Here is a 20,181-nt window from a genome sequence, read left to right as displayed (position 1 = left end):
TCTCTCTCAGGTGAGGCTTTAAAGAGGTCTTCTTGTCTGATGGTGGTTTCTGGTCTGGTGTGGTTCCTGGTGGCTGCTTCGATCTGTCGGACCTCGTGCTCCTGGTTGACCTGGTCTGTGCCCCCCTCAGTGATGTAGAGCTCCGTGTAGATCTGATTCAGAGGAGCAGAGTTTCCTGCTTTAGCGACCCCCTCAGACACACTGTGGAACTTCTTCTTCAGGCTCCTCTTCAGCCGTCGTTGAATCTTTTCTACACGACTTCCTGAAGAAGAGAAGTCACATGAGTCACAAGATTCTAAAAGCTGAAGATCAATCTTCTCAGCAGCTGCAGGAATTTCAATCTCAAATGTTCTAATAGATTCAAGACTTCATTTTCAGCAGGTTGAAGGTTCAAATCCTCTTACTTCCCCACAGAAGACCAGCAAGCTCCTCCTGCTTCATGCTCCTCAGGAGGTTCAGGATGATCTTCAGGAAATCTTCTCTGTTGCTCCTCATCTGCTCCTCTTCACACTTCAACTCCTCCTCTTCCTCATCCTCCAGGTGTTTCTGCTCACCTGGTCTGAGAAACTTCTTCACTCTCTTCAGTTCCTCCTTCACCAGGGTCATGACCTTCTCCTCCAACAGCTGAAACACAAACATGTGACTTGATCATGTGACCTACAGAGGTCACCAGAGGTATGTCTCAGTCTCAGGACCAGAGAGTCTGAGTCACATTCAAATCTCATCTTCTCTCTAAAACTAAACAAGAGTCTCAGCCACACCAGACCTTCTACTTCACGTATGAAGCTGACAGGTGGAGTTGTCCAGGATCAGAGCTTCATGAAGCAGCAGAAGCAGCTGACTGGTGAGTTAGCAGCTGTTGTAGTCAGCAGGTGAGGCTGAAGACTTGAACGTACCTGAAGTGTGGAGTCCACATCTGTCTGATGCTGCTGGACACACTGGAGACTGAGAACATCCGAGACCTGCTGATCCTCTCTGTGAAGAACATCAGGCCGTCAATAAGTTCTGTCTACTTCTACAAGGACACCAATGATCTGAGCAAGACTCTGACTCTTCCATGTGCAGACCACCTAAGATAGAATCTTCCACATTCATGGAAAACCAGGTGAAACACAAGTTTGTCTCACACTTCAGTCGTGATTTCATTCTCATGGCTGCAGTTTGTTGCTTCTTCTCTTGTGAGTCGACTTTCCTCCACGACTGTCTGCAGCACTTTTGACGAGCAGTTCGTGAAGCTCAATAAAAGAGAAGTTTTGAGCTGCATTGACTCATGAACATCTTCAGTTGAAGTCACCAAGAGTCACTAACTGCTGATAGAAACACACACAGCTGTGAGTGAAAGAATGATTGTTGAGGATCAACTAACAGTCTTTGACGACTCAAACATTCCCTCAATCATTGAATCAGTGACTCTTAAATCACTTGAAGTATTTTCTCTTATCAGTGACCTTCATCTGAGGCGCTCATATGATCCACGTGAATGTTGCATCACAAGAAAAACACTCAAATCAAACTTGACTTTTGATGAATATTTCATCACGTTTGTTGTGTGTCAAGTTTCACAAGACTTCAGGTGGAGGAGAAGAAAAGTAGTTGCACTATTTAGAATTCTTCTTCTTGACTCAACAACTGAAGAGACTGTTGGTCGTCACATGATACAAACTTCTTCAACAACGGATGAACACACAAGTTGCAGTGAGAAAATGATTCCAGTACTTAAAGCGCTGACAATATTTACAGATTTAGCTTCCAACAGGGAGGATGAGCTCCATGCACTGTTTTTTTTTTTGTTGGCCGTCAATGAGTTCTGTCTACTTCTACAAGGACACCACTACAACTCGTCACTTCCACCCCCACACTGGAACTCTCTCTCCCTCTTTACAGCTCAGCTCAAAACCACCTGTATTGTGTGATTTTATTGTATTGTGTGATTTTATTGTATTTGTGATTTTATTTTGCAGCGACCTTGAGTCTCCTTAGAGGTGGTTTTAAATAAGATTTATTATTATTGTTATTTTCTTCTTCCTCTCATGTGTAAAGATATACTGTATAGTTTTCTCTGCATATTTAAATAACTACTAGATGTTCTCGTGTTGCTCCTGTTGTCTCTCACCTCTGATGCTTCTGTTCACCTTTGAAGTTAATTATTCTTCCTATAGACCAGTCACTCTTCAGAGACACACAGCTGGGAGCAGGTCCAGGTCCAGGTCCAGGTCCAGGTCCAGGTCCAGGTCCAGCAGATGTACGTAGCTTTGATCTGAACACACACAAGTCGCAGTGAGAAAGTATTTCCAGTATTTGAAGGTGTGATGTGTTACGACCTCCACTGATCAGATTTAGCCTCTAACAGGAAGGGTCAGTTCCATGCACTGTAACTGGGAGTTAAGTTTGGTTCTTTTGTTTGTATATTTTAAACGTTAACTCATTGTTGTAAAATTGTAGTTGTTTGCTTGGCCTGCGTTCTCTTGAGCAGCCTTTTCCTTTTGTTGCCTCTTTGACGGCTGTGAGCCAGTATTTAAGTTGATTATTACAAAGTGTGGAAGTGAAGAGTGTTTTTCCCAATTTGTATTTTGTATTGGGTTTTGTATTATATTTTGGGAATAGACAGACAGACAGACAGACAGACAGACAGACAGACAGACAGACAGACAGACAGACAGACAGACAGACAGACAGACAGACAGACAGACAGGTCGTAACATAAATGGGAGTTCATCCAGGACAATAGTAAAAGTAATTCCTAAAAGAAGAAATGAAATTGTTTGGTTAAATTGTGTGATTTTATCCTATTCGTGATTTTATTTTGCAGCGACCTTGAGTCTCCTGAAAGATGGTTTCATATAAGATTTATTATTATTATTATTATTATTTTCTTCTTCCTCTCATGTGTATAGATATACTGTATAGTTTTCTCTGCATATTTAAATAACTACTAGATGTTCTCATGTTGCTCCTGTTGTCTCTCACCTCTGATGCTTCTGTTCACCTTTGAAGTTAATTATTCTTCCCATAGACCTGTCACTCTTCAGAGACACACAGCCGGGAGCAGGTCCAGGTCCAGGTCCAGGTCCAGGTCCAAGTCCAGGTCCAGGTCCAGGTCCAAGTCCAGGTCCAGGTCCAGGTCCAGCAGAGGTACCTAGCTTTGATCTGAACACACACAAGTTGAAGTGAGAAAATGATTCCAGTATTTGAAGGTCTGACAGGAGAAGTGATCTTCTCACCTCTGAGCTCTGGTCTGACTGTCATGGTCTTCACTCCGACGTTTTTTAGAGGGAGGATCTTCCTCCTCTGTGTCCACACCTGCACACAAACACAACAGCATCATGGATCTGAATGTTTGTGTCACTTGAGTTAAAGAATAAATTAATGCATGTCTTCACTTTCTGATACTGACTGATAGATAACAAGTTGTTGTCGCTCTCAACATGAACTTTGACTCTGGTTTTGTCTCTGATATATATATATTCACCTCACGACCATACTCTTGATTCATTCATTCACCTCACGACCACACTCTTGATTCATTTATTCACCTCACGACCACACTCTTGATTCATTCATTCACCTCACGACCACACTCTTGATTCATTTACTCACCTCACGACCACACTCTTGATTCATTTATTCACCTCACGACCACACTCTTGATTCATTTATTCACCTCACGACCACACTCTTGATTCATTTATTCACCTCACGACCACACTCTTGATTCATTTATTCACCTCACGACCACACCCTTGATTCATTCATTCATTCATCTCACGGCCACACTCTTGATTCATTCATTCACCTCACGACCACACTCTTGATTCATTCATTCACCTCACGACCATACTCTTGATTCATTCATTCACCTCACGACCACACTCTTGATTCATTTATTCACCTCACGACCACACTCTTGATTCATTTATTCACCTCACGACCACACTCTTGATTCATTTATTCACCTCACGACCACACCCTTGATTCATTCATTCATTCATCTCACGGCCACACTCTTGATTCATTCATTCACCTCACGACCACACTCTTCATTCATTTATTCACCTCAATACCACACTCTTCATTCATTTATTCACCTCAAGACCACACTCTTCATTCATTCACCTCACGACCACACTCTTTATTGATTCTTTCACCTCACGACCACACTCTTGATTGATTTATTCACCACATGACCACACTCTTGATTCATTTATTCACCTCACGACCACACTCTTGATTGTTTCTTTCACCTCACAACCACACTCTTGATTCATTTATTCACCTCACGACCACACTCTTGATTAATTTATTCACCTCACGACCACACTCTTGATTCATTTATTCACCTCACGACCACACTCTTGATTCATTTATTCACCTCACGACCAAACTCTTGATTAATTTATTCACCTCACGACCACACTCTTGATTCATTTATTCACCTCACGACCACACTCTTGATTCATTTATTCACCTCACGACCACACTCTTGATTCATTCACTCACCTCACGACCACACTCTTGATTCATTCACTCACCTCACGACCACACTCTTGATTCATTTATTCACCTCACAACCACACTCTTGATTCTTTTATTCACCTCACGACCACACTCTTGATTCATTTATTCACCTCACGACCACACTCTTGATTCATTTATTCACCTCACGACCACACCCTTGATTCATTCATTCATTCATCTCACGGCCACACTCTTGATTCATTCATTCACCTCACGACCACACTCTTGATTCATTTATTCACCTCAAGACCACACTCTTCATTCATTTATTCACCTCAAGACCACACTCTTCATTCATTCACCTCACGACCACACTCTTGATTGATTCTTTCACCTCACGAGCACACTCTTGATTGATTTATTCACCACATGACCACACTCTTGATTCATTCATTCACCTCACGACCAAACTCTTGATTCATTCATTCACCTCACGACCACACTCTTGATTCATTTATTCACCTCACGACCACACTCTTGATTCATTTATTCACCTCACGACCACACTCTTGATTCATTTATTCACCTCACGACCACACCCTTGATTCATTCATTCATTCATCTCACGGCCACACTCTTGATTCATTCATTCACCTCACGACCACCCTCTTGATTCATTTATTCACCTCGAGACCACACTCTTCATTCATTTATTCACCTCAAGACCACACTCTTCATTCATTCACCTCACGACCACACTCTTGATTGATTCTTTCACCTCACGACCACACTCTTGATTGATTTATTCACCACATGACCACACTCTTGATTCATTTATTCACCTCACGACCACACTCTTGATTGATTCTTTCACCTCACAACCACACTCTTGATTAATTTATTCACCTCACGACCACACTCTTGATTCATTTATTCACCTCACGACCACACTCTTGATTGATTCTTTCAGCTCACAACCACACTCTTGATTAATTTATTCACCTCACGACCACACTCTTGATTGATTCTTTCACCTCACAACCACACTCTTGATTCATTTATTCACCTCACGACCACACTCTTGATTCATTCACTCACCTCACGACCACACTCTTGATTCATTCACTCACCTCACGACCACACTCTTGATTCATTTATTCACCTCACAACCACACTCTTGATTCATTCATTAACCTCACGACCACACTCTTGATTCATTCACTCACCTCACGACCACACTCTTGATTCATTCACTCACCTCACGACCACACTCTTGATTCATTTATTCACCTCACGACCACACTCTTGATTCATTTATTCACCTCACGACCACACTCTTGATTCATTCACTCACCTCACGACCACACTCTTGATTCATTCACTCACCTCACGACCACACTCTTGATTCATTCATTCACCTCACGACCACACTCTTGATTGATTCTTTCACCTCACAACCACACTCTTGATTAATTTATTCACCTCACGACCACACTCTTGATTCATTTATTCACCTCACGACCACACTCTTGATTCATTCACTCACCTCACGACCACACTCTTGATTCATTCACTCACCTCACGACCACACTCTTGATTCATTCACTCACCTCACGACCACACTCTTGATTCATTCACTCACCTCACGACCACACTCTTGATTCATTCACTCACCTCACGACCACACTCTTGATTCATTCATTCACCTCATGACCACACTCTTGATTCATTCACTCACCTCACGACCACACTCTTGATTCATTCACTCACCTCACGACCACACTCTTGATTCATTCATTCACCTCACGACCACACTCTTGATTGATTCTTTCACCTCACAACCACACTCTTGATTGATTCTTTCACCTCACAACCACACTCTTGATTAATTTATTCACCTCACGACCACACTCTTGATTGATTCTTTCACCTCACAACCACACTCTTGATTCATTTATTCACCTCACGACCACACTCTTGATTCATTCACTCACCTCACGACCACACTCTTGATTCATTCACTCACCTCACGACCACACTCTTGATTCATTTATTCACCTCACAACCACACTCTTGATTCATTCATTAACCTCACGACCACACTCTTGATTCATTCACTCACCTCACGACCACACTCTTGATTCATTTATTCACCTCACGACCACACTCTTGATTCATTTATTCACCTCACGACCACACTCTTGATTCATTTATTCACCTCACGACCACACTCTTGATTCATTCACTCACCTCACGACCACACTCTTGATTCATTCACTCACCTCACGACCACACTCTTGATTCATTCATTCACCTCACGACCACACTCTTGATTGATTCTTTCACCTCACAACCACACTCTTGATTAATTTATTCACCTCACGACCACACTCTTGATTCATTTATTCACCTCACGACCACACTCTTGATTCATTCACTCACCTCACGACCACACTCTTGATTCATTCACTCACCTCACGACCACACTCTTGATTCATTCACTCACCTCACGACCACACTCTTGATTCATTCACTCACCTCACGACCACACTCTTGATTCATTCACTCACCTCACGACCACACTCTTGATTCATTCATTCACCTCACGACCACACTCTTGATTGATTCTTTCACCTCACAACCACACTCTTGATTAATTTATTCACCTCACGACCACACTCTTGATTCATTTATTCACCTCACGACCACACTCTTGATTCATTCACTCACCTCACGACCACACTCTTGATTGATTCTTTCACCTCACAACCACACTCTTGATTCATTTATTCACCTCAGGACCACACTCTTGATTGATTCTTTCACCTCACGACCAAACTCTTGATTCATTTATTCACCTCACGACCACACTCTTGATTCATTCACTCACCTCACGACCACACTCTTGATTCATTCATTCACCTCACGACCACACTCTTGATTGATTCTTTCACCTCACAACCACACTCTTGATTCATTCACTCACCTCACGACCACACTCTTGATTCATTCACTCACCACACGACCACACTCTTGATTCATTCATTCACTCTTGCTGGGCAGACATGATAGATTGTAGACGGTGAGAAAGTCACTGACCTGTGAGCAGCTCTCTGCTCTGAAGACTTGTGTCCATGTTTGTAGATGAAACTTCCAGGTGAGCTCAGCTCCTTCTAATCCAGACTCAGGGAAACACTGATCGATGAAAACGCCCGTGAGTGAGGGGGTGTGTCCTGTCAGAGACCAACAGTGCAACATTGTTTGTTGATTCACACGGTTACAATATGAAAACAAAACATTTACCACGAGGGTCAAGACGTCTCTGTTTTATACTTTTTTGTCAAAATGTTCAAGTAGAGGAAAGAATCCAGGAGTGGTCACGAGCGCTTCAACAGTTTTGTGGAGATCACCTGTTGCTGCCACACCTGTACAAAGTTCACTTCATCACACGTACACCCAGATTGTTCAGTGATACGACAACAACTTTGATCTTTTTTTACAACTTGCATTTTATTGTAGATGTATTTGACAATAAAAGAACTTGACTTGACTTGGAATCTGTTCTTATTCTTGGAGACTTTAATCTTCATGTTGATGACGTCACATCTTGCTCTGTATAATAACTTTTAACTTTGACTTCAGCCTTTAATTTTGAGCAACATGTTTCTGAACTAAAAAGGCCACATTTTAGAGTTGGTTTTTACTCTTGGCCTGGACATTTCTAATGTATCTGTACATGATGTCCATCTGAGTGATCATTCTCTTGTCTTGTTCAACCTGGACTTCATCCCTGAACCTACGCCTTTGAACGTCAGGTCTCAGAGGCGTGTCATCTCAGCCGATACTGCAGACAGTTTTTCTGCTATGTTTGACCGTCTTTCCTTTAATGACCACCTTAACATGGACAGTTTGATTCACTGTTTCACTGATCATTGTTATCCTGCCCTCCACACGTTGACTTGCGTTTTGGCAGTAAGCTAAACACGATTTGCTCATCAAGACTCTGAAGCGGTGGATTCTTTGTACTCAGGTTTATTGACTTGCAAATCTTTTTGTAAAACTGAAAACAACAACAGACAAAATATATTTGCAATACATTGTTGAAAAATAAACTGTACATTATTAAGAAACAGTATATTCAAATTAACAGACAATTACCTATTAAAGGCAAATCATCACACGATGATCACAGTTTAATTGTGTATAAATGAACATTGATCTGCAGCATGCGCTCACAAATGATAATGAGGCGATCCCTGCACGAGACATCAAACGATTAACCAACACAAATAAGTTCAACATCACTAAAGAATAAAAAGTGTTACATACCAACGATGCTACAAACGGCGTACGACGTAAAGCTGCTGACATGAGACGTGATCATGCTCTTGGCTGTGAAACTTTGCACTGCAGCTTCCTACCTCCTTATATGGCCTTGTGACGTCACATCACGTGACATCCGCTCTTAGTATAATAAAAATACTGGTGACAGGACAATTGTGATGAAATACTGGATCAAGTGGCACCTGTTAAATCGAACTTGAAAATTCAGAAAAAATGGTGCCCTTGTACAAATGAAGATCTCCTGAGTCTGAAGAGACTTTGTCGAAAGACTAAACGTCTCTGGAAGTCCACTTAACTTGAGGTGCAGAGACTTAACCTCAGGGATCTGATGTCTTCATAAATTGAAATGGTGGAAACTACCAGATCTGATTACATCAGGAAACTGGTAGCAGCAAATCACGCCGGTCTTCTGTGACAGAAGACGCTGCGATGCTTCCTTTCCTCTCACGGGCTGATCAATTACCTTCTTCATTTCCACAACAAAAGCTTGTTAAGAAAAGCAGTCTGATGACCTCTCTCTTTAACAGCTGCTGCCCAGGCGAGAGTGTCTCGGCGCAACAGGGGCTTATAATGAAGGCGATCCTGGATCCCTCCGTCGCTTACAGGGTTGTTGTACAAACACGATCTCACATTGTAATAAAAATGCTCGACACTGACCCAGGTTTCCATCGTAACGATCCGGAGTAGGAACCCATGCCTCGAGACGAGGCAGCATGACGGAGACGGCAGCAGGTGGATGAGCGGCATGCGTGTGAGCAGTGGGAGCTACAGGTGCTTTGTCTTGCTCACGCAGGTTACCAACACTAACAGAAAGTTGTTTTATCACTGCTACCAGCTCATCCAGAGTTTGCTTGTGGTGTTCCAGGAGTGATCCCTGAGCGGCAAAGGCTCCTTTCACGGCTTCCTAGTCCGCTGAGTCCGAGTGTGGCCTGATCATTCTGTGACGAGGGCCGAAAAGCACTCTTTAATGAAGCGTCAGTGTCTTGCTTGAGGTGGGTGAGGTTCGGAGGAAGCAGAAAGTTCCACAGTGCTGGTGGAGAGAGACAGGGCCGGTGCGCAGGTGGTGGTGGCCCGGGACCGGAGTTCTGGTGGTTGAGGAGCAGGCGGAAGGTTGGACGGAGCAGGTCGGTTATCCTGTGAGGAGAGGTCGGAATTACTACGTGGGCAGACAGGCAGGCAGGCAAAACAAGTGGATTAGGAAAGACTAAACTGGCTTGAAGACAAACCATAACAGTTTGATGATCAGGCACCGACTGGGTTGCTCTGAGGCCTCTTCTACTCCTCCATCGAGCTCTCGCAGGTGGGGTTGATGAGGTGGGTTGGCCTCCCAGGTTGGGACACTTCGTCACCTCTGATGGACACTGGACTTGGGTTTGTCCTAGGCCTCCCAAAGTCCAGGACAAGCTCCTTGGTCTTTGAGGTGTTCAGCTGAAAGTGGTTCCTCTGACTCCAGTCCAAAAAGTCAAGTATCATGACTCCTGTACTCGTCTTCGCCTCTGTCCCTTCAAGTGAAAGCCATCGTCTTCCTGTAAAGGACATCCTTGACCTCCTTCGTTACCCATGGTTTATTATTACTGTAAAAGCGGACAGTCTTAGAAGAAATTTAATTAATCTGTTAGACAGTGTATCTTACCATGAGAATTCAGCAGAACATCCCAGTCTGTGGTGTCAAAGCAGTCTGTGAATACAAGGATAGATACATAGATACACTTTTTGAATCCCTCTGAAGATCTCCTTGATTACCAAAAACTATAATAGTTTATAAGATGTGTGGTTACTGGTGTAGAGTGTAAAATGTATCACTTTCAATGATAACCTTTAAATATTTTTATATATACTGAAACAAAAGAAAAACATATGTAACGTGTTTTTTTTATAAACGTGCACGTAAAAAAAATTGCTCAGAGATTGAATATCTTAAAATATATTCATTTAATATGTATCTTGTATTAAATATAAGATTACTCTAGGTAAAATATACAATATATTTTAACCCAAACTAAATCGTGAAATACTGTAACAACAAAACTACACACTGAGAAAAACGTCAAATGTATTTATAGACATGCAAGTTTGAATTAGAATATCTTAATAAATATGTATATAAACATATAGTTTATAGGATGTGTGTTTGGAGTAAAATGAAACCATATTATGATACAAAGTAAAATAAAATAAACATTTATAAAACGGGCTTCAGAGACCCGGATGACATTTTAAGCGGACCCACTTCCGGTATTTTCAAAACAAACTCTGACATTGTAGGGGAGTCAGTCGGAGCGACAAGATGTCTTTGATGTCGCCAAACACGATGAAACAGTTGTTCAAGGCCATGGCTGACACTCGAGGCTTCGACAAAGTTGTCCAAAAGCTGAATAAAAAGAAAACAACGAGCTCCGCGCGGGAGTTTTAGCGCCTCAGGTCGTAGTTTCCCCGCCAGGTGAACATCTTGGCCGCCCAGCCCGAGGAGGGTCCATCTGCAGCCGGTCATTTCAGACGGAACGTAAATCCGGACAGGAAGTTGTTTCAGACGAGTGATTTTGTTAAACAGAGACATTTTTAAATACCAGTTTGCGAGCATGTTTTTTAAACTAATCTGTAACACATTCAAATGATAAACATGATTTTCATATCGAACGACAAAGCGTGATTAAATTGAATTAAACGGGGAGTTAGTTGAACGTTCAACACGTATTTAGTTTATTTATAATTAGAAACAACACAACTAGTGAGTAAACAGCGCTTTAAAGATACTTCTGGAATATAATGGATGATCTAATGATACCTGCTACGTAATGTGACTTAAATAAAAATAAGATGTTTTGAAAACTATTCCGCGCATGACAGGCACGTATACAGGTGTGACACGTGAAATAAAAAACGAATCTCTCCGTCATCATGGTTTTCTGTCCTGCAATGATCTGGTCAGACGTGGGTTCTTCACTCAGTAATTCAATATTGTAGGACTTGTCTTTCATGGAAGTCCCTTAAGTTCTCCCTCAGAACCAGGTCCACTAAAAAAAACAATAAAAAAGATAAATTGGAAACAAGTTAAATGATAAACGTGTTAAATAGAACCTGAATTTGAAATACTTAAAACTATCTCACCTTCAGCATGAAGACTCCACAGTCAAGCCCACCAATTTGTTGTGGAGTGTGCTATATAAATATATTTAAAAATATATATACTAAACAAAATAAATATAAATTGATAATGTGAGCTCTATCTAATATAGCTAATATCATAAAAAAATAATAAAAAAAAGTTATCAAAAAAAATGTCTAATTCAAAGAATCGATGGTCTTGTAAATTAAATCCCAAAAATGTTAAACCAGACAATACTGTACGATATATGTGTATAAAATGTGTTGGACTAAAAAATATATATACAAATATACATACAGCATATAAATTCTATTTCAGTAAATGTTCAACCATCAATATTCCAATGACACTGATTTACTTCAGACACGATTCATCACATTTGTATAGTTTTTCAATTTGAAGAAAAATAAATTGAAATGTATTATTTTAATTATTTAATTATTTCTCTATTTATTTTTTTCTTATAAAAACAAATTCAACTTTTAAATAAAAAAAATGATTGAACTGGAATAATGCTTCGATATTCTGATGGCACTAAAATACTTAGTATTTTTCTAGTATCTCAGTAAAGTTACAGTCATTTCTTCCTCCAGCGATGGGAGCAGAGATATTTGCTGAAAGTGTTTAGTGAACACTTGGCAACACACAGGAATGTCAACTATTCCCACTTCAGTTGTCAACACATCCACAAAGTCTATTTAAAATGACAGACACCAGTGAGGAGATACCAACAGGGTCACTGGGGTGAAAGGTCAGTCAATCGTACTGAAGCTCTTTCAACCTCTTGTGTGAATCTTCTCGCACATGAACGGCTCGTCCACCAATCACAGCAACTTCTCCTACTGCAGCAAGAGGGCAGCAGCGAGCGCCGGGAACTGCGTCAACGTGGTGTGACTCCTCGACTCCTAAAACCTGCGTCGAGGTCGTTCGGCCGGACAAGTAGACCTGTGCTGTGTCTCAAATCGCATACTAGCGTACTAAAAGTTAGTATTTTTAGTGCGTTAGTGCGTCTCAATTCTTAGTATGCGAAATTTAGTGCGCCATGCATACTAAATTGGCGTACTAACACGCCCACAAAACTGAGTATGGTTCGATGGACACTAAACACACTAAACAGCCGCCATTTTAGTGACGTTTTAAACGGAAGTTACGTCATATATAAATGCATATATATTCATATACTTAAATGTGTATTTTCAGCAGCAGTAGGAGGATAAACACGTCTTCGCTGCTGATACCATCTTAAATATCTCGCGATTATTTAGATTCTCATATTTTTTCTTTATTTCTTTTTCCAAACTTGCAATACGTGCTGCCAGCAGGTGGCGATAGCGTTCAAACAGCTGCTTGAAACATCGTTAAATAGAAGTAGAAGAAGAAGCTGTCATGTGATTTCCGGTTAGTGTGTAGCAGCAGAGTTTGATTTGAGACATACTATCTGTGGAGAATTTGCGTACTAGTTAGTATGCATACTAAACTGATGCATACTAACTTCTAGCATACTAAGATTAGTATGCGATTTGAGACACAGCACTGGAGTCTGACGTGTCCTTCACCTGGTGGTGATTATCTTTGATGAGACCAGACCAGTTGAAACATGGAGTTTTCTTTACGACCAGGACAGTAGATGTTGCTAAACAAGGGATGTTGAAGGTTTCAGGTTAGTTTTCATGATCTTACACTTCATGACTCTGAGGCTTTTAGGAGCATAAAACTGACCATTATATCCTTCAGAATAAAATCGACTTGTATCTCAGATAATATATTTTTAAAACAACCATATTATTTTGAAATATAACTATGGAAGTATATCAGTGCCGTCGAAATATTAAATGGTTGAATTTAACGTTTTAAATGTTGAATATTTGATTTGATTTAAATGTTGAATATTTTATTTGATTTAAATGTTGTTATTTTTAAAGAAGCATCAAATGTTTTTTTTTTAAATAATTGAATGACATGAAAGGATGAATTTCTTTTCATTCAATAACTGATTTAAATCATTTTTCTATTGAGAGGTTGACTCACACAAAGACGTCTCCTCCCTAACCTGCCTCAGGCTTTGCCCCATAAACAAATAGGAGCACAAACACAAACCCAGAACGTCAATATTTCACTGTTTAAAACAAATTAAGATTGTCACCCAATAAATAGGTTATAAATAATCAGAAATGGCAGGCTTTAATATTTAAATAATATAAATATATATATAGAATCAAAATATATACAGTATATATATAATATAATTTCAAAACATTCAAATGTAGAATTTTCGAGAAAGCGATCAAACATAATATATATATATATATATATATATATATATATATATACACATACAATTTTTGCTTTTGCTCATACATGTCATTGTATTCTGGAAAATGTAGAATTTCTTAGCGAAAATATCATATCCAATAAATAAAGGCTTTCGGAGAACTTAATAGTTAAATCATCATCCTCCACCCACACTATCTATCTAACTCATATCTCACTCTTGACATTCGCTGAAACTCAACAGTATGTCTTCACGAGACGACATATCATCTCGTGAAGACATAACTGTTCATTTAAATCACCTCAGTTGAAATGTTTTGACGTAGAGCCTGAGGTGAAATATTTTTTATGAGAATAAAGGAAAATGACAACAAGCTTGTTCTAAAGATGTTGAGTAGTTTCCCAGTTAGCCGTTATACTACATTTGCTTGGTGGCGAGCTTATGTGTTTCAAGCTTAAATTCTATATAATTATAGGAATCAACATATGCAAGACTTATTAATTTAACATGACAACTTATGTTTCATTGTACACAGTGTTATGCCATTTTTCTATCAAGTCAGTCTTAAAACTAGGCGGAAAAGTTCACTGCATAAAGACATCAAATAAATTAAAGAATATTGTCACATGAACCATTAAACATAAAAAAAAGCTAAGCCAACATCCCACACGTCTCCAGAAGGTTCATCTAATCTCTGAGCGTCCTGAAGTCTTGTTTATTGTTGTAGTCAAAGGACTGATTCAGTCTGGAAGAATCCCAGAATGAGACCATAACCGAAAGAAAAGGAAAATAATCAGAGAAGAATCTTCTGAGCTTGTTTTACCTTAAATAGGTTGAAAGGCTGTTTGCCCTTTCATGTTAATAACAAGTTTGAGTTTTGCTCTCTGGTCACCCCCTTGCTTTCATCGCAAGTCCTCGACCTGTCCACCAACCTCTCACATCCGGGCTGGGATGAACTGTGGACTGGTAGTTGAGTGAAGTGGACTCCCACATCCTCACCACACTTCTGCCACCGAACAGCTGATCCTAAAACCTGCTCTAAAACGTATAGAAATGTTTGTTGAAAACAATATAGATCTAAGCTGTAGCTATGATGTCTGGAGTGTTCTGCAGGGATCAAGACCTTGTACCCAAAGTTTCAAACCCTCCATTGAATGTGTCACCATTATGCCAGTTGCCCACGATCTTCACCCATTAATCGTTATGAAATGCAACAGCAGAAGGAAAGAAGGAAAATGTTTCCGCGTAGCTTATCATACTTGTGATGAGTCCATTCTATTCATAAGCTGGTTCATCCGTTTGTCCATGAGAAAGTCTAAAACACACAAATTCAAATGAACATCAATTAACTCAAAGTTCACGAATATGTGTGTGTGTTTTTGTGTTCGCTGAGTGAGTTTGTGTTAGTGTTTGTTTGTTTGTGTTTGTAAATACCAAAAATAGATATGTCTTTTCGCCAGATTGCTTGTCGGACATTGTTGTGTGTCCTTCAGTGATAACACAACACAGACAATATGGTACACCTTTTTTTTAAATCTTCATATTTCCATGAAATAGTTAAAATATTAACAACCCTGTGAAATCTAATATTCTACTACGTGAATGCAGCTTTAATGCTGCGAGTTTGTAAAAAAAAAACACTGATCATCTGAATACGTCTTTGTTCCAGATTTAGTGACCTGCATGTCCACAGTGCACCCTGAGTTGACATACGAGGCCAAGTTGATTTCAGAGAACTTGGCCTGCAGAAGACAGAAGAAAACATTCAAGTCCTCTAAGGGAGAGAAAACAAATTCAGTTCAAATAAACATGATCCAAAACTTCCTGTACATGACCTCTACTCTGAACAGGGTCTTCAACACAAATTCTGAACTGTCATCTTCAACAACGTGATCGGATAACAGTTAGAAAAGGTTCACCCTTCACCCATTCGTTCGCCCACAGCAACCATCATCACATGCGTTAATCCCACTGTGAAAGACTTTAATCTACGATATAAGGAAACATAACATCTATTAATAGAAATCGTTTTATTCGACACAAGTGCAACCTCACAAGAGTTACTGATTTCTATACCCGCACAACAATCAAATATGTTTATCATCTTTCTTGGTTGCCAGCACTGACGGAAACATCTGTTAGCAGATGTATATTTTGGCAAGTGGGTGATTGAATGCGTTTAAACACACGCGTCATCATCTGTTTTGCTGCCACCATTCCTGTTGTTTGCTCACGCTCTTAACACTGCTGGAAAGTTGAATCCCGGGACAAAGGCGAAATGTTTAGGAAGCTTCACTCCTGTCTTCCTAATTGTGTTTTTTAACAAGTTTCAACAGACCGTCTCAAATGACTATAGAGAGGAAGTCACACACGCATCTACCAGGTTCAGAGCTCTGGTTCGATGACAGCTCTGGAGTGGCAGCAGTTATTTAATGAACAATAATTATCTTTACTTAATATCTACTTCTCAATGAATCAACAAAAAGCACTCCATAACGGAGGGATAAATGAACAGATCGTCAGAAAACACACGACTTTCAAAACAACATACACAAACAGAATATAAAAAGACATCATTTTCAGAGCATCAAAAATAAAACAGACATGCTCATATCTGCCAATAATATATTTACTCTGTGACATCACTGGTATGTTTCAAAGTGACCTCAGGTGTTTGAGAGATGAATGTAGCTCAGACATAACAACAGTTTTCTCCAGAGTCTCTTTTGTTTTTCCTCTGAGCAGCATTTGACAGACTTTCATGGCTTTTTAAAGGGAAAAAAAGAATGTATTTATTATTAATTATTCAATTAATTGGATAACAAGCCTAAGAATGTATTCTAAACAGAACAAACCTTTTTTTTCCTAAAAGGAAGAACTTTTAAGTCACATTCAAAGTTTTAAGACAGAGATTTAAGATTTATTCAGAGAACAGTTAAGTAAACTATTAATGGTCCGAAGATTGTTCCCTATGTAAGCAGGAAGGGAAGGTTTTTAAGAAGCAGAGAAAATCATTTATTATCTTAGTCATTCTCTGTGTACTGTACCTTGGGAAATGGAATTACACGGATAAATGATCTATACATCCCAATAATGATGGGTTTAAATCACATTTGAAAATACACCAATAGGTATTTGAGGTACTCAATGATTAATATTAACGTACCGTCATTCACTTCCTGTCTTTATTGTGAAGCCCTGATCCCTGTGTGTCACGTGGACCTTCTCTCATGCTCCTGACCCGACTATCTTGATCTCTGTCACCTACGCCTTCTCACCTTCTCCCTGTTCCCCTTGATTTGGAGTCTTCAGTTGGTCAATAGACCTAGTGTTAGTTGGAAGATTCTTTATATCAGTATATCATCATGTGGTGCCTGCTCGTTTTGTTTTGTCTAATATAAGGTTATGATTTGATCCTGATCTTGCGTCTGCATTTGGGTTTCCTGTTTTGAGTCTCGGCAAATATATCCTGGATGAAAACCAGAGTTAGAAACTCTTTTCATCTGTAACATTTGGAGCAGCACTGGATCCTGACTTGGCAGTCTGGCGGTGATACATAGAGGTCTGTATTTTCCAAGTATCGACAACATTTTACTTACAATAAAAGCTTTGATCGCTCTCATAACTTTAGCATTCCATACCTAGTGGTGTGGCTAGTTACCAGCGTAGGAAATTAAACGCAATTTTAAAAATAAGAATGATTACTAAAGCTTAAAGAAGATATTATTACAGTCTACTTTAAAAACAAACCTCCCTGGTTGACAGATAAAAAGGTATTTACCCTTCTTGAATGAATAAATTAATTTCGCCAACCCAACAGCCTTGTTGTGTTAGAGTGGCTGGGATAACAGGACTGCTTCTGGCTACTCACTGGGCAGTAATAGATGAATTGACTGGGCTGGGACACAGGCTCAGCAGCTTGAACAGGAGGGTTTGTTTTGTTCACAGAACTATGGTTACTATCGTCGTAGAACATTCAGAAACTCATCTTAGAGAAGCTTTTGAAAGGACAACAGGAAGTGATACATGGGACAAGTGCCTTCCAGGGCTGATCATCTCATCTGCTGACCTGCATTCAGACAGAATTATTGCTCTTCAGATGACCTGGGAGCAGGTGCCCAATGTCCGGAGAGGGATTTTGTTGAACTGGATCTCACAATGACCTTCACAGTACATTTTAAAAGTTCTGTGTGGACTGTGTTAACTGTCTTCGTTCAAAGGGTGTATTTAATTATTTTATGCTTTTGTTTGTTTCTCGTCTGCCCCAGTGGATCTCGTGGCTCTCAGCCACACCCGCCTGAACCTTCTCTTTTATTCACGCGCTATTGTTGGACTGAGAGAAAGTACTCAAGTTACACTGTCACCATCTGCTGGACATTTGTTGTATTGTTTTTGTATTGAATAGTCTTTTTGTCACCTAAGCCGTTGTCATTTCATTCTCTTCCGCATCTGGGTCACCTTGTGAAGTAACTCATGACAGAACCTGCTGACCAATTATGAACCCAGCGGAAGATAATAAGATTCAGCGAGCTCCAAGGCAGATCGTCTTAACTCTTTGTTTCATTTTCTGAGCAGATATGTCGGGTGTTTGATTTTCCATTCCACAACTCTTCAGCTGTCTCTAGTGAACTGTTAAAGCTGCGCCACAGCTCTTCCTCCGTCTTCCAGTTTAGCATCGATTTTCGGGTGGTAGCTTCTGAGTCCGGCTGGAATGACCCGCTCTTAAATCAGTGTTCACCACCAGCCTCAGTGATGAGATTCACAACCAATTATCGACCTGGGACAAGCCAGGGTCCCTAGAAGGCCTTATTTCCCTGGCTGTTCTTGAGGATAACCGGCTTTGGGAGCACCGATGTGAGGGTCGCTCTCGACCTGAGTTGTTTTCCTTAGAGGTTCCCCTACGGTCCTAGTTCACCTCTGAACCCAGGTTCTGCAGTTCCAGGGCCCATGCAGGTTAATATCACCTGGTCTGGTTCAGCCTCTCCCTGTCCCGGTTGCCCATGGTCTCACATCGCCGTCGACTTTGTCACTGGTCTGCATCCTTCCAACGGCCTGACCACTATCCTGACCGTAGTAGACAAGTTTTCCAAGATGATCCACATTGTTCTGCTATTCAAACTTAACCACTGCTGCCGGCGATGAGCTGTCTACTGCCAGGCTTGAAGGCGGGAGTCCTCTCTGACTCTTCCCCTTCTTACCCTGGTATATCTTTGTCGACCATCATTTCCTGACCACATGAGAAGCACAGGTCAGTATTTCTGTTGATACTTTTGTGTTAATGAACAATATTGCTCAATGATGTTGTGCTGCTATTAGTGACAATAGTGCTTTGATGCTGGATTTGGTTAGAAAGCACCATTTAAGCAGCAGACATTGAAATGCATGAATAGATTTTCATTAGTACAGACTATGGTTATCTCTGTCACATCCATATCAATAAAGTCATCTGAGTTGCAGGTTTTAGAAGAAAAACTATATAGTCTATTAAATAGATTCTTTATTCATCTCACAGAGAGAAATGTTACAACAGATGCTGCTAGTAATGTGGGAGGAATGTTAAGGAAAAATACAAAATAGAAAACTGTATAAATAAAATAAAAAGGAATGGCAAAGATAAATATTATAAAAATCTAAGATATACATAATTAAGACTAAAAATATGTTTAAATCAGGTGTGTTTGGTGAAAATATGCTTCAAAAAGGTGTGTGTTATGTGTGTTATGATGGTAAACAGCAACACAGGCTTCAGTTAAGTGCAGAGCTGTGTCTCAAATCACATACTTGCGTACTTAAACTTTATTTTTAGTGCATAAGTGCATCGCAATTCTTAATATGTGAAATGTAGTGCCCCATGCACACTAAATTATCACTGAAACAGCCACAAAAGTGAGTATAGATCGATGGACACTTTCTACCCTAAACGCCTAAACGACCGCCATCTTGGTGACTATGTTGTTGGGAGAAAATCCTAATCCTTGTTGTCTTCCTCTCCTCCCTCGTTGTT

At 40.2% G+C, this 20,181-nt stretch overlaps 1 long non-coding RNA gene across 1 annotated transcript; it reads right to left on the bottom strand.

Moving 5' to 3' along the window:
- Positions 1-2,963: 2,963 nt before the first annotated feature.
- LOC148083128 (uncharacterized) lies at positions 2,964-7,608 on the bottom strand. Its single transcript, XR_015710696.1, has 3 exons — positions 7,555-7,608; positions 3,222-3,300; positions 2,964-3,147 (listed from the first exon to the last, which is right to left on the bottom strand). It is a non-coding gene; the product is annotated as an uncharacterized LOC148083128 (long non-coding RNA).
- Positions 7,609-20,181: the final 12,573 nt, after the last annotated feature.

This window comes from Callionymus lyra, chromosome 3 (assembly GCF_982586985.1).
Source record: "Callionymus lyra chromosome 3, fCalLyr1.hap1.1, whole genome shotgun sequence".
NCBI lineage: Eukaryota > Metazoa > Chordata > Actinopteri > Syngnathiformes > Callionymidae > Callionymus > Callionymus lyra.
The sequence above is the reverse complement of the archived record's forward strand: the minus strand, read 5'-3'. Positions and strand labels throughout refer to the sequence as shown.